Raw genomic sequence first — 11,231 nt, 5'->3', positions numbered from 1 at the left:
ATCCCCTCTCAGTTTTCTCTTCTCCAAACTAAATAAGTCCAGTTCCCTCAGCTCTTGCTCTTACATTTAAGGAATAAGGAAATATGGTTGAGGGATTAATGAAAAGATTATCAACCAGGGTGCCAGGGCACCGTGGGAAGTCTTCAGATCCTTTCAGGGGTGCCATGGTGTAATAGCCACTGTTAGGTGTACAAGCTAAACCAGAGAGTTCATAGATATTAGGGCTGGAAGGGACCTCGGAAGATCATCGGGTCCAGCCCTGTGCCCCAGGGGCAGGAAGTCAGCTGGGGTCAAAGGATCCCAGCAAGATGGGTGTCCAAATGTTTCTTAAAAGAGTCCAGAGTAGGTGCTTGCACCACCCCTGGAGGGAGTCTATTCCAAGCCTTAGGGCCTCAGACAGTAAAGAAGTTCTTCCTTATATCCAGCCTGAAATGATCCTGAAGGCGTTTGTAACTGTTTGACCTTGTCATCCCCTGAGCCGCTCTGGTGAAAAGGCGTTCCCCCAGATCCTGGTGTACACCCCTATATTAAAGTTTTGTTTATTAAAAGGAAATGTAATTGAGCCCTTCTTCCACTAGGTGTCACTCTTGCTTTCCAGAACACTGTGCGTCAGTGCTTCCTTATACTGGCACCAAAATTACATTCAATAATCAATAGCAACAGGAGTACCAGAGGGCAGTGGTAGCAAGCTAATTGACTGTTAGTTGCAGTGGATCACACTTTTGTGCAGAGGAGACTGTAGCTTTGCCCAGGCTTGCCCCAGGTCACACGGTGAATCCGTATTAGAAGTGGTAGCGCACTGGTCTCCTGTTTTGTGAGAAGGTGGGGTAGATATGCACACCTCTGTCTTGTGGCCAGAGCACAAGACCATGCTGCCTCCCTGCAAGTGACAGCTGGTATGAAGATCTTTACTTCCTTTACACATCTACTCAGAGATCAAAAGAGCATTTCTTCCCAAAGCAGAAGCAATTGATCTTTGGGTATTCAAGGGGGGGAGGAGTAGGGAAAAAGTCTGGTCCACAAGCTGCAGAAACTGCATGTAGCATGCTGCCTGATTAGAAGGAAGGAACATAAAGCTAAGCTTGGAGCTGAGGTGAAAGTACAATTCGCCTTTGATCCATCTCACTCATGGTGTTGAGCCACTTCTAAATCTGTGCTGTTTTAGAGGCAAGTTACAGGACTATTGCCATGGGTGGATCTAGGATTTTAAAGTGGGAGGGTGCAGTGGTGCAGTCCCTCCTGTAACACAACACATTTTTCTTTATTAGTAAAGATTCTGTTTTTTTCTATGACAAGGGCCTAACATATGAATTTAAGAGACAAGCAAAAACAAATATTATTGAATTGGGGGAGGGAGGACTGACTGCCAGCTCCAAGATGAGGCTGGCACCTGGTGCCAGGAGCGTTTAGCTGTTTCCCCCAGCCTGGCCACGGACAGGCTCCCTGCACCCATGGGTGGGTCCCCCACACACTCCACCATGTCTCCAAAGTTTCCCTCACTGTCCTTTATACATTGCCCCTCCCACCTTAACTGCCCTGACTCCATTCAGTCCCCTGTTATCCCACATATTCCCTATGCTCAGCCCCACCCTATCGTGCCCCAAGCCCCATCTTCACACCTCACTGACTTCTACCCCCCATATTGTGCCCCACAAATTCACCGCATCCTGAATATACCCCCTGATCCTTTACCATCTCCCTTATACCTCACTGAGCCCTGCTATGCCAGTCTGAGCATTTAAACATCACTGCAGCCCCCACACTCCTGGGCTCCCCCTACCACCATCCCTCTTGCTCCCAACCTCCCTCAAACTCATTTTTACCCCTACAGCCCCCATCATGCCCCTTGGCCCCCAACCCACCCACCTCCATAATGCCTCAACCCCTCCTCACTCCACACCTCTCCCCCCTTACAGGCCTGAAAGCCTGTGGGTAACCATGACTCCAGTCAACCCCCTCATGGCTTTTAGAAGCCCCTTTCCCTCAAAATACCTCCCAAACATTTATAGAATCATAGAAAACTAGGGTTGGAAGGGACCTCGGGAGGCCATCTAGTCCAACCCCCTGCTCAACACAGGACCAGCCCCAACTAGATCATCCCAGCCAAGGCTTTGTCTAGCCGGGTCTTAAAGACCTCCAAAGATGGAGATTCCACCACCTTTCTGGGTGATCTGTGCAGTGCTTCACCACCCTCCTTGTGAGAGTTTTTCCCAATAACCAACCTAACTTCCTTTGCTGCAGTTTCAGCCCATTGCTCCTTGTTCTGTCATCTGCCACCACTGAGAACAGTCTAGCTCCATCCTCTCTGGAACCGCCTTTCAGGTTGTTGAAGGCTGTTATTAGATCCCCACTTAGTCTTCTCTTCTGCAAACTAAATAAACCCCGTTCCTTCAGTGTCTCCTCAGAAGTCATGTGCCCCAGTCCCCCAACCATTTTTGTTACCCTCTGCCGGACTCTCTGCAACTTGTCCACATCCTTTCTGTACCTAAAGCTGGACAAAGTACTCGAGGTGTGACCTCACCAGTGCAGAATAGAGAGGAAAAATTATTTCTCTCGATCTGCTGGCAACACTCCTACTAATGCAGCCCAGTATGCTGTTAGCCTCTTTCACAACAAGGGCACACTGTTGGCTCATTCAGCTTATTGTCCACTGTGACCCCCAGGTCCTTTTTTGCAGAGCTACTGCTTAGCCAGCTGTTCTCAAGCCTGTACTGGTGCATGGGATTGTTACGTCCTAAGTGCAGGACTTTGTAGTTTTCCTTATTGAACCTCATGAGATTTCTTTTGGCTCAATCCTCCAATTTGTCTAGGTCACCCTGAATCCTAGCCCTACCCTCCAGCATATTTACTACTCCCCCCATCTTGGTGTCATCCATGAACTAGCTGAGAGTTCAATCCATTCCATCTTCCCGGATCATTAATGAAGATGTTGAACAAAACCAGCCCCAGGAAGAATCCCAAGGGTGCTCCACTTCATACCAGCTGCCAACTAGATATCGAGCCAGCAATCAATACCCATTGAGTCTGACTATCCAGCCAGCTTTCTATCCATCTTACAGTCCATTCATCTAGCCCATACTTCCTTAACTTGCTTGCAATGCTGTGGAGGAGCGTATCAAAAGAAAGCCTTGCTAAAGTCAAGGTATATCACGTCCACTTCTTCCACTGTATCCACAGAGCCAGTTATCTCATCATAAAAGGCAATTTGGTTTGTCAGGCATGACTTGCCCTTGGTGAATCCATGCCGACTGTTCCTGATCATCTTCTCCTCCAAGCACTTAGAAATGGATTCGTTAAGGACCTGCTCCATGATTTTTCCAGGGGCTGAGGTCTGCAGTTGTCTGAATCCTCCATCTTCCCTTTCTTAAAGATGGGCACTATGTTTGGCTTTTTCCAATCATCTGGGACCTCCCCCAATTGCCATGAGTTTGCAAAGATAATGGCCAGCGACTGTGCAATCACATAGAACAACTCCTTCACCACCCTTGGATGCACAGCATCCAGGCCCATGGACTTGTACACATCCACCTTTTCTAACTTGGTCTTTCATCACTGAGGGCTGCTCATCTTCTCCTCAAACTGTGCTGCCCGGTGCAGTAGTCGGGGAGCTGACCTTGCCGTGAAGAGAGAGGTACAAAAGGCATTGAGTACTTTAGCCTTTTCCTCACTTGTCTCTAGGTTGCCTCCCCCATTTAGTAAGGGACCCACACTTTCCCTGATCTTCCTCTTGTTGCTGACATACTTGTAGAAACTCTTCTTGTTATCTTTCATGTCCCTTGCTAGCTACAGCTCCAATTGCACTTTGATCTTTCAGAGGGGGGGCTTGTTGGTTTATGGGTATGATTCTTACTTTGGTGTGAGAGGTCCTGGGTTCAAATCCCAGATGAGCCTGCTGGTGGCAAGTGGTGGTGCACCCCTTCATTCTTAATGCCCATCTTGCTGGGATCATTTGATCCCAGCAGTCTTCCTGCCCACGTGCAGGGGGGCTGGACCTGATGATCTGTAAGGTCCCTTCCAGCCCCTAATGACTATGAAACTGTTTAATCCCTGTATGTCTGAGCAATGCTCCTATACTCTTCCCTAGTATTCTATCTAAGCTTCAATTTCTTGTAAGCTTCCTTTTTTGTGTTTAGTCTCACCAAAGAGTTCTCTGCTAAACCGAGCTCGTTGCCTTCCATATTTGCTATTCTTCCTGCACATCGGGGTGGTTTGTTCCTGTGCCCTCAGTAAGGTTTCTGTAAAATACAACCAGCTCTCCTGGACTCCTTTCCCCTTCAGACTGGCCTCCCAGAGCATCCTGCCCATCAGTTCCCTGAGGGAGTCAAAGTCTGCTTTTCTGAAGTCCAGGGTCCTTACTCTGCAGCTCTTCTTTCTTCCTTTTGTCTTGATCCTGAATGAGATCATCTCGTGGTCACTGCTGCCCAAGTTATCATCCACTTCTACATCCCCCACCAGTTCTTCCCTGTTTGTGAGTAGCAAGTCAAGAAGAGCATGGTTCCTAGTTGGCCTTTGCAACACTTTCACCAGGAAGTTGTCTTCAAAGCTCTCAGAAAACTTCCTGGATGACTGGATTGCCTGTGCATTGCTATACTGTCCCCCATGAGAACCAGGGCTTGTGATATGGAAACTTCCACTAGTTGTCTGAAGAAAGCCTCATTTGCCTCATCCTCCTGGTCCCATGGTCTATAGCAGACACTCACCACAGCATCACCCTTGTTGCTTTCCCCTCTAACCCTAGGCCTGTTAAAAGTCTCTGGGTTATCTCCAGTTCCATACTGGAGCTCTGAGCAGTCATACGGCTCTTTTACATAATGCACAACTCTTCCTTCTCTTCTGCCCTGCCTGTCCTTCCTGAACAGTTTGTACCCATCCATGACAGTGCTCCAGTCATGCGAGCTTTCCCACCAAGTCTCTGTTATTCCAACCACATCATAGTTCCTTGGCTGTGTGAGGATTTCCAGTTCTTCCTGCTTGTTTCCCAGGCGCTGTGCATTCGCGTACAGACAGCTGAGGTGACTAGCCAATCGCCCTACTTTCTCAGGAGGAATGAGGCCTCCCCAGTTGCCCCCTCCTCCTCGTGCTTCCTCCAGATCTCCCACTTCCCCATGTACCTCAGGGCTTTGGTCTCCATCCCCTGGTGAACCTAATTTAAAGCCCTCCTCACTGGGTTAGCAAGCCTGTCTACAAACCCCTCCCAAACAGTTGTCCTTCCCCTCACAGCCCCCAACAATGAGGCCAGGGCTTTAATTTCCCCCCCACCCCACTGCCCACCCCTCCCTGCAGCATGCCCCTAGCCAGCCTCCGCTGCCCTTCCCATATCATACAGAAAGAAACAGAGGTGGGGAAGGACTTTCTTCAGCTAGTAGCAGTCCCACTCCCTGGGATGACCAGCTCTTCTGGATCTGTCCATGCCCAGCTTTATCCTGCCCTGCTTGTGCCACTGGTTTAGCCTGCCTCAGCCCATGTCATCTGCTGTAATTTACCCCTTTGCTTCACACTTGCAACTGCTTTCTGCTTCTGCTGTGGCACCACACAGCTTGGCCTGCCTTAGCCAGGCTTTTCCCCTCCTTGTCTCTTATTTGTTGTGGGTTGCAAAACTCCTGGGAGCCAAGCCACCGCATACAGTTTCCTTTGTCGCAACATACGTTTCTTACTGGAAATGCTGGCAGGAGCAGCAAAACATTAGCAAGTATAAATAACAGACAGGATAGTTGTTAGAAGAAAGACTAGCTTGATTAGAGAAAGATAGAAGGCTGATCAAGGGGAGGGATGAGTTTAGCAGGAATTGAGCACATAAATTGAGCCACAATGGGTGCTTGTACACATGACTGATGTCCCTGTGTACACGTGAGTAAAATTTCCCTTTGTGTGGCTTAATGGCATCACTCTTTAAACGGGTGTGAATTTGGGGGGTTTTAAATGAGTTTGCATTTTCCACATCCTGATGTCGTTTAGTTACAACTTGGGATGTTGCAGCCATTAATCTGTCAGCTCACACCCCCAGATGTGAGAGCTGTGAGAGAGGCTAAAGGATCAGGCCCCTGTGGCCTCCAGGACTCCTGGGGCCACCTGGGAATGGGCTAGCTTGCCTCTGGGGAAGCACAGAGAGGCAGCAGAAGGGCGGCTGGGTGTGCTGGTGGCTGGAAAAGGCAGCAGGAGTGGTGCACGGGGTGCTGGAAGCCTGGGCAGGCTCAGGGAAGAGTTGGATCAGGCACCTCCAAGCACCATGGAGGGAAGGACTGGAGCCCCCGGCAGCTCTTCCGGCATGTTAGTGCTACAATACTTTACTGAATCTGGCCTCATATAGGAAGTGTCATGCTCGCTGGGTGTTTCCAGGATATGTATATTGTATTGTATACAGATATTAGGGGTTTCAATGCAATGGAAATAAAATTATTGAAGGTGTTTTAAAGAAATAGCTTGGGTGGATCATTTTTGATAGTGCAAGAGCAAGAGATTCGGCATCTCTGCAGAGATGCCTTCCTGCCAGCTCCCAGCAGGAGCAGGCTTCAGAAGTGGTTCTCATGCCTGTTTCTGAGATGACTTTCTCTACTTGACGATTCCAGGAAGCAAAAATCCCAGGGGTTGGGGAAGCCAGAACCCCATCCTCTTGCCAGTGCTCAAGGAGAGCTGTGCAGCTCCTGGCTTTTGGTGACCGAACTGGAATATAAGCATAAACCATTTGGCCAGTGTCTGCAAACATTTTTCTTTCATTTTTTCCTCGTTATGTAACCCTTGTAAAACTCTTTTAAAAGTCAGTTGTGAATTGAAGTCATGTTAACAGGAAAAATCGAAACCTTTTGTTTAAAAAAATGCCAAAGTGAAACATTTTGACTCTCTCCCCACCGCTTACATAATTTATTTACTGACTTGAGCCTCGGTTTGTGAATAGCTGTGGTTCCCCTGTCATATATATATATATTTGATTTTATACTTGTATTTGCCTCAGCTCTCTTTCCCCCCACTTTGAGTTCTCTAGTTTATTGTCTGTGCTTCAAACATTTGAGATCTCTCCAACCACAGCACAGAACTCTGCTGGGTTCAAGCTAGTCTTTTTGAGGTCTCATGACCAGTCTTACAAGTCAGCTAGTGACTGGGGGTTGCACTGGGGCTCACTGTTGTTAGCGTTGCTTCCTTAAGGTTGTGTATCTCTCCTATATATAGTTACGGCAGATGATTATACCAGGTGCCTGGCTCAAGGCTTGATGGCTGGGCAAGGAAGGGAGGGAAACAAGAAGTAGGAATAAGATGCGCTGGGCTCACATGGGTAGGGGTAGTGTATGATGTTATGATGAAACATCCTTTCTGACTATGCAGATGAAGGGGTCATCAGCCACTGGTTCCAGTGTGGACCAGGCATTCCGATTCCACATCCACATGAGAAAGTGTTAATGCCTAGAATATTCAGAAATCCCCTGCATGTATGAGAGAATGCAAGGGTAGTTTGGTAGCAGTCCTTGGGGATTTCAGGCCAATCAAAAAATGCAGCCCTGGCCATGAGCACAACCCCTGGGGAATTTGGGGGCAGTCAAGAATGCAATGTCGGACATGGGCCCTGGGGAATTTTGGGGTAACTGAGAATGCAGTTGCTGAGCTTGGGCATCTGCCCTAGGGACTTTGGTGGTTTAATATTCAGTGAACATTCAAATATTTGCTGCTTGTCTGTGTATCATTGTGCATGTGGGTTTCAGAGGCATCTGGTACTGATCGGTCTGGTTGCCTGAACCAAGTGGGAAGAGGAGTTTCTATATTGCAACACAGACAGCAGCACCCGCCTCCCATCTCTGGTTCATTTATTTAGATTGTTAAGCAGTGCACCAGCTTGATCAAATACCAAACTACTTAAGGTGGGGTGCTCTGTTCCATGTGAGGTACATCGGGGCTGCTGGGGGTGCCAGAGGAAGAGAACTTAGTTTAATTAGGCTACCTGTGATCAGTGGCTTATGCTGCAATTACTGATTGTAAGAGACCCTCCAGGGTCTCCCAGTGGAAGGATGGGAGAATGTTTTTGCGTTAGCACAATGCATAGTGACATTGGCATGTGGAGCATAGCATTACTTCATGGCTCCTGATTTTTATCAGTTTTTAGGAAACTGAAACCAAAACACGTGTTGGAGGCCAACAGTTTGTGAAGATGTCATGCTGAAAGGAAGAGGATCAAGCCAGTGAGAGAGCTCCATGGGGGCAGCAAAGAGCCATCCAATACTAACCTCAAATTAGTCTTCTGAACCTTAATTAGCCAAGGCTTGTAGTATCCCCATGAGAGATACAGTCAACTCTGGGGAAGTAGGCTACATCAGTGCAAACATCTCTCCAGGCTACTGTGTTAGACCATGAGGCTGACATCACAGTGCGGGTTTAGACTTTGTTCACAGTGTGAACAGTTAGGTTATCTGATTCTTTTTTTTTTTTTTTTTTTTGGGGGGGGTGGTTTTTTTTTTTTTTTTTTTATTTTTTTTTTTTTTTTTTTATTTTTTTTTTTTTTTTTTTATTTTTTTTTTTTTTTTTTTATTTTTTTTTTTTTTTTTTTATTTTTTTTTTTTTTTTTTTTTTTTTTTTTTTTTGTGGTGGGTTGGTTGATTTTGTTTTTTGAGTTGGTGAAAACTTAGCTGATGGCACACACAAGGGCAGACAGTATGGTCTTGCTGACCTGGCCTAGTACCAGCTCAGCGAATGTGTCCAGGACGCCGGTCGACAGCCAGCTCCTGCAAAATCACTAGTTTTGCTTTACGTGTCTTGTGCAAAAGGGACGTTCTCTTTGAACAAAAACAAAGGATACTCGTTATGCCTCTTGGAGGCTCTCCCTCAAGCCCTTTTTGAGCGTAGGGGAGATCTGAGGTGTAAGGTAATCATTCTGAGTTGCTCTACGTTATACACCCCGGAGCCAGAGAAAGGTGTAGGCTACTTTGACTTGCATCTTGTAATCAAAAGTAGATTAACCCCAACCGAGATCTCATTAGACATCCATAGGTTGGGCCTAACTGCATGGAAGGGAATCTAAAGGAGTGAAAGGGACTGTAGTTTTCACCACCTTACATTGTAACTTCTTTTTTTTCTTTTTTTTTTTTAGCTCAGCATTTCAAAATTAACCCTCTAAGGGATCTTCCACCCAGCAGCATGTGCCTTACAGCACATTCATTTAGCAGTAATTACAGTACTAATAACTAACACCTAACTCTTTTAATAGCACTTTTAAAATTATGTGCAGTTGGTTTGTTCTGTGGTTCTCAGTAGGGGAAGATTTCTGGGGTTGCCCATAGCTTTAGGTTGCTGGCTCAGATAAAAAGTTAGCCTCGTTTTTTGCCCTTCTGGTGGTCAGTAAATAACAATAACAGCAACAACAGCTCATGAATGCATAATAAATAGTCTCATCTAGTTTCTTTAAGTTAACAGGTTAAATCTGGACGTCAGTACACTTCAAACAAACAATTAGCTAACCAGTCAGGGCTGATTTAGCTATCTGCTTGGCAGCCCACCTGGACAGTCAGTGGTAAATAGGTAAATATGGTTAATTGCTGTTAACAATATGGCAATTAACAATACAGTGAACATTGTTGGCTTGAATGCTAAAAGCAGTTGTGAAAAGTCCACTAAGCTTCCTTGTGGAAACAGGTAACTGGAAGGAGAGTTGTCTCCAAACACAGGCACGTCTCAAAACAGAGCTGTGTGAATCTGCTCAGGAATTCGAATGTTCTGTGTGGAGGGGCTATCTATACCTGGCTCTGGCTGGAAGTGGGTGAGAGGCATGCATGTAGAAGAGGAACAGCCTGGTCTAAGAAGTAGCGCATTATTACACAGAAAGAGACAGTTAAGAAAGTGCAGCACAGTCACTGAAGTCTGGGTGCAGTGATGCTAAGAAAAAGCTTGAGGGGAAGGAAGCGGGGGAATGCACTGTTTGAAAGAAGTGTGGACTTGTGAGCAGGGAACCTGTGCATTTACAAAAGCAGGGCTGTATGCCTTTTTAAGCAAGCAGAACTTCCCCCAAAGTCCCTGCCTTTGCCATCCAGTTTCTTGTGCTGACTGGAACAACTTTCAAGAGCCCAAATTACTGACCAATTACATGAGTCAAAAGGGATGGCAGTATTCCTCTATGCCTTCCATCCTCTGTCCGCATATATTAACATGCGAGTCAGTTACTGAAAAGGATGGTTCACAGCCCGGAGTAGACCTTTATGGGGACCTATTGTTTTCTTTTAAGAAAAGGTTTTAGGTTATGTTTCCCCCTAAACATCATCTTAGTATTTGTTTGAGCCTTATGCTGCACTAAACTGTTTCTGGTGGAAGGGGAGGGGATCCATATGTTGACCTGAATTGTTCCAAAGCAGAAGCAAAGAATATCTAAAATTACAGACTAAGTTCTGACTTCAGCTCAGTCATTGAAGGAGCACTGTTTGAATTGGAGGTTTTCAAAATCTCGCGTAGCGTGATAAAGAAAATGTCTTCTGGCCATCTTCTCTCTCCCTTGCAGTGCAGCTACAACAGCTGTTTACATGGACATACATAGGGAAGTGTTAATGTATTTCAGATGCCTTCAACACTGTGCAGCTGGTGGGCACAAAGTAGTGCCCATGTGATGGATTAGGACATGATCTACAGTAGGGGAATTCCAATTTTAATGGATGCAGCCCTGACTAAAAGTCAGGTCTAGATTTTATTCCTGCCTCTATGATGTGTGTGCCTGAGTGTGTTATGTGCTCACTCTGCGCCTTGTGCAATGGGGATGAAGAGGAGGAGGAGGATGGTTCCTTGTTATCTGCATTGCAGAGACATTCTCAAACTGGGCAGTATTGCTAGCCTCCAGCATGTGACAGCTCTGCATCTAGTGGGATTTAAAGAATGATAACATTTGAGTTCTTTTACTTACCATCTGGCTTTCATTGGACAAGCTCTTGGAAGAGAAACACCAGGAAAAGACTAGAGAGCGAGGTTTTGAGGGGTGCTGGCTTGGGTTTGAGCAGGACGCTTCTCATGCTGGAATAATCTGGAAAAATTTCTAGGTAGCTGCTTGTGGCCAAGAGAAAATCGGAAATCAGTTGAAGCTCTGAATACATGCTTGAGCCTGGATCTGGATTCCCAATGGTTCAGAAAGGAAAAATCCCATAGGTTTCAAGCAGGCCTGAGGAAGCCATCTTGATGTAGCATGTGCCTTATTCAGAACAGGTGCATTAATAAAGTGGCTTTCCCAAGGCCAGGCAGGAAGTCTGTGGCAGATCTAGAAACCGTAAGCAGAA

The sequence above is a fragment of the Gavialis gangeticus genome, unplaced genomic scaffold (genome assembly GCF_001723915.1).
Source record: "Gavialis gangeticus isolate Ggan-Ray unplaced genomic scaffold, GavGan_comp1, whole genome shotgun sequence".
NCBI lineage: Eukaryota > Metazoa > Chordata > Crocodylia > Gavialidae > Gavialis > Gavialis gangeticus.
This window is presented reverse-complemented; position numbering follows the sequence as displayed.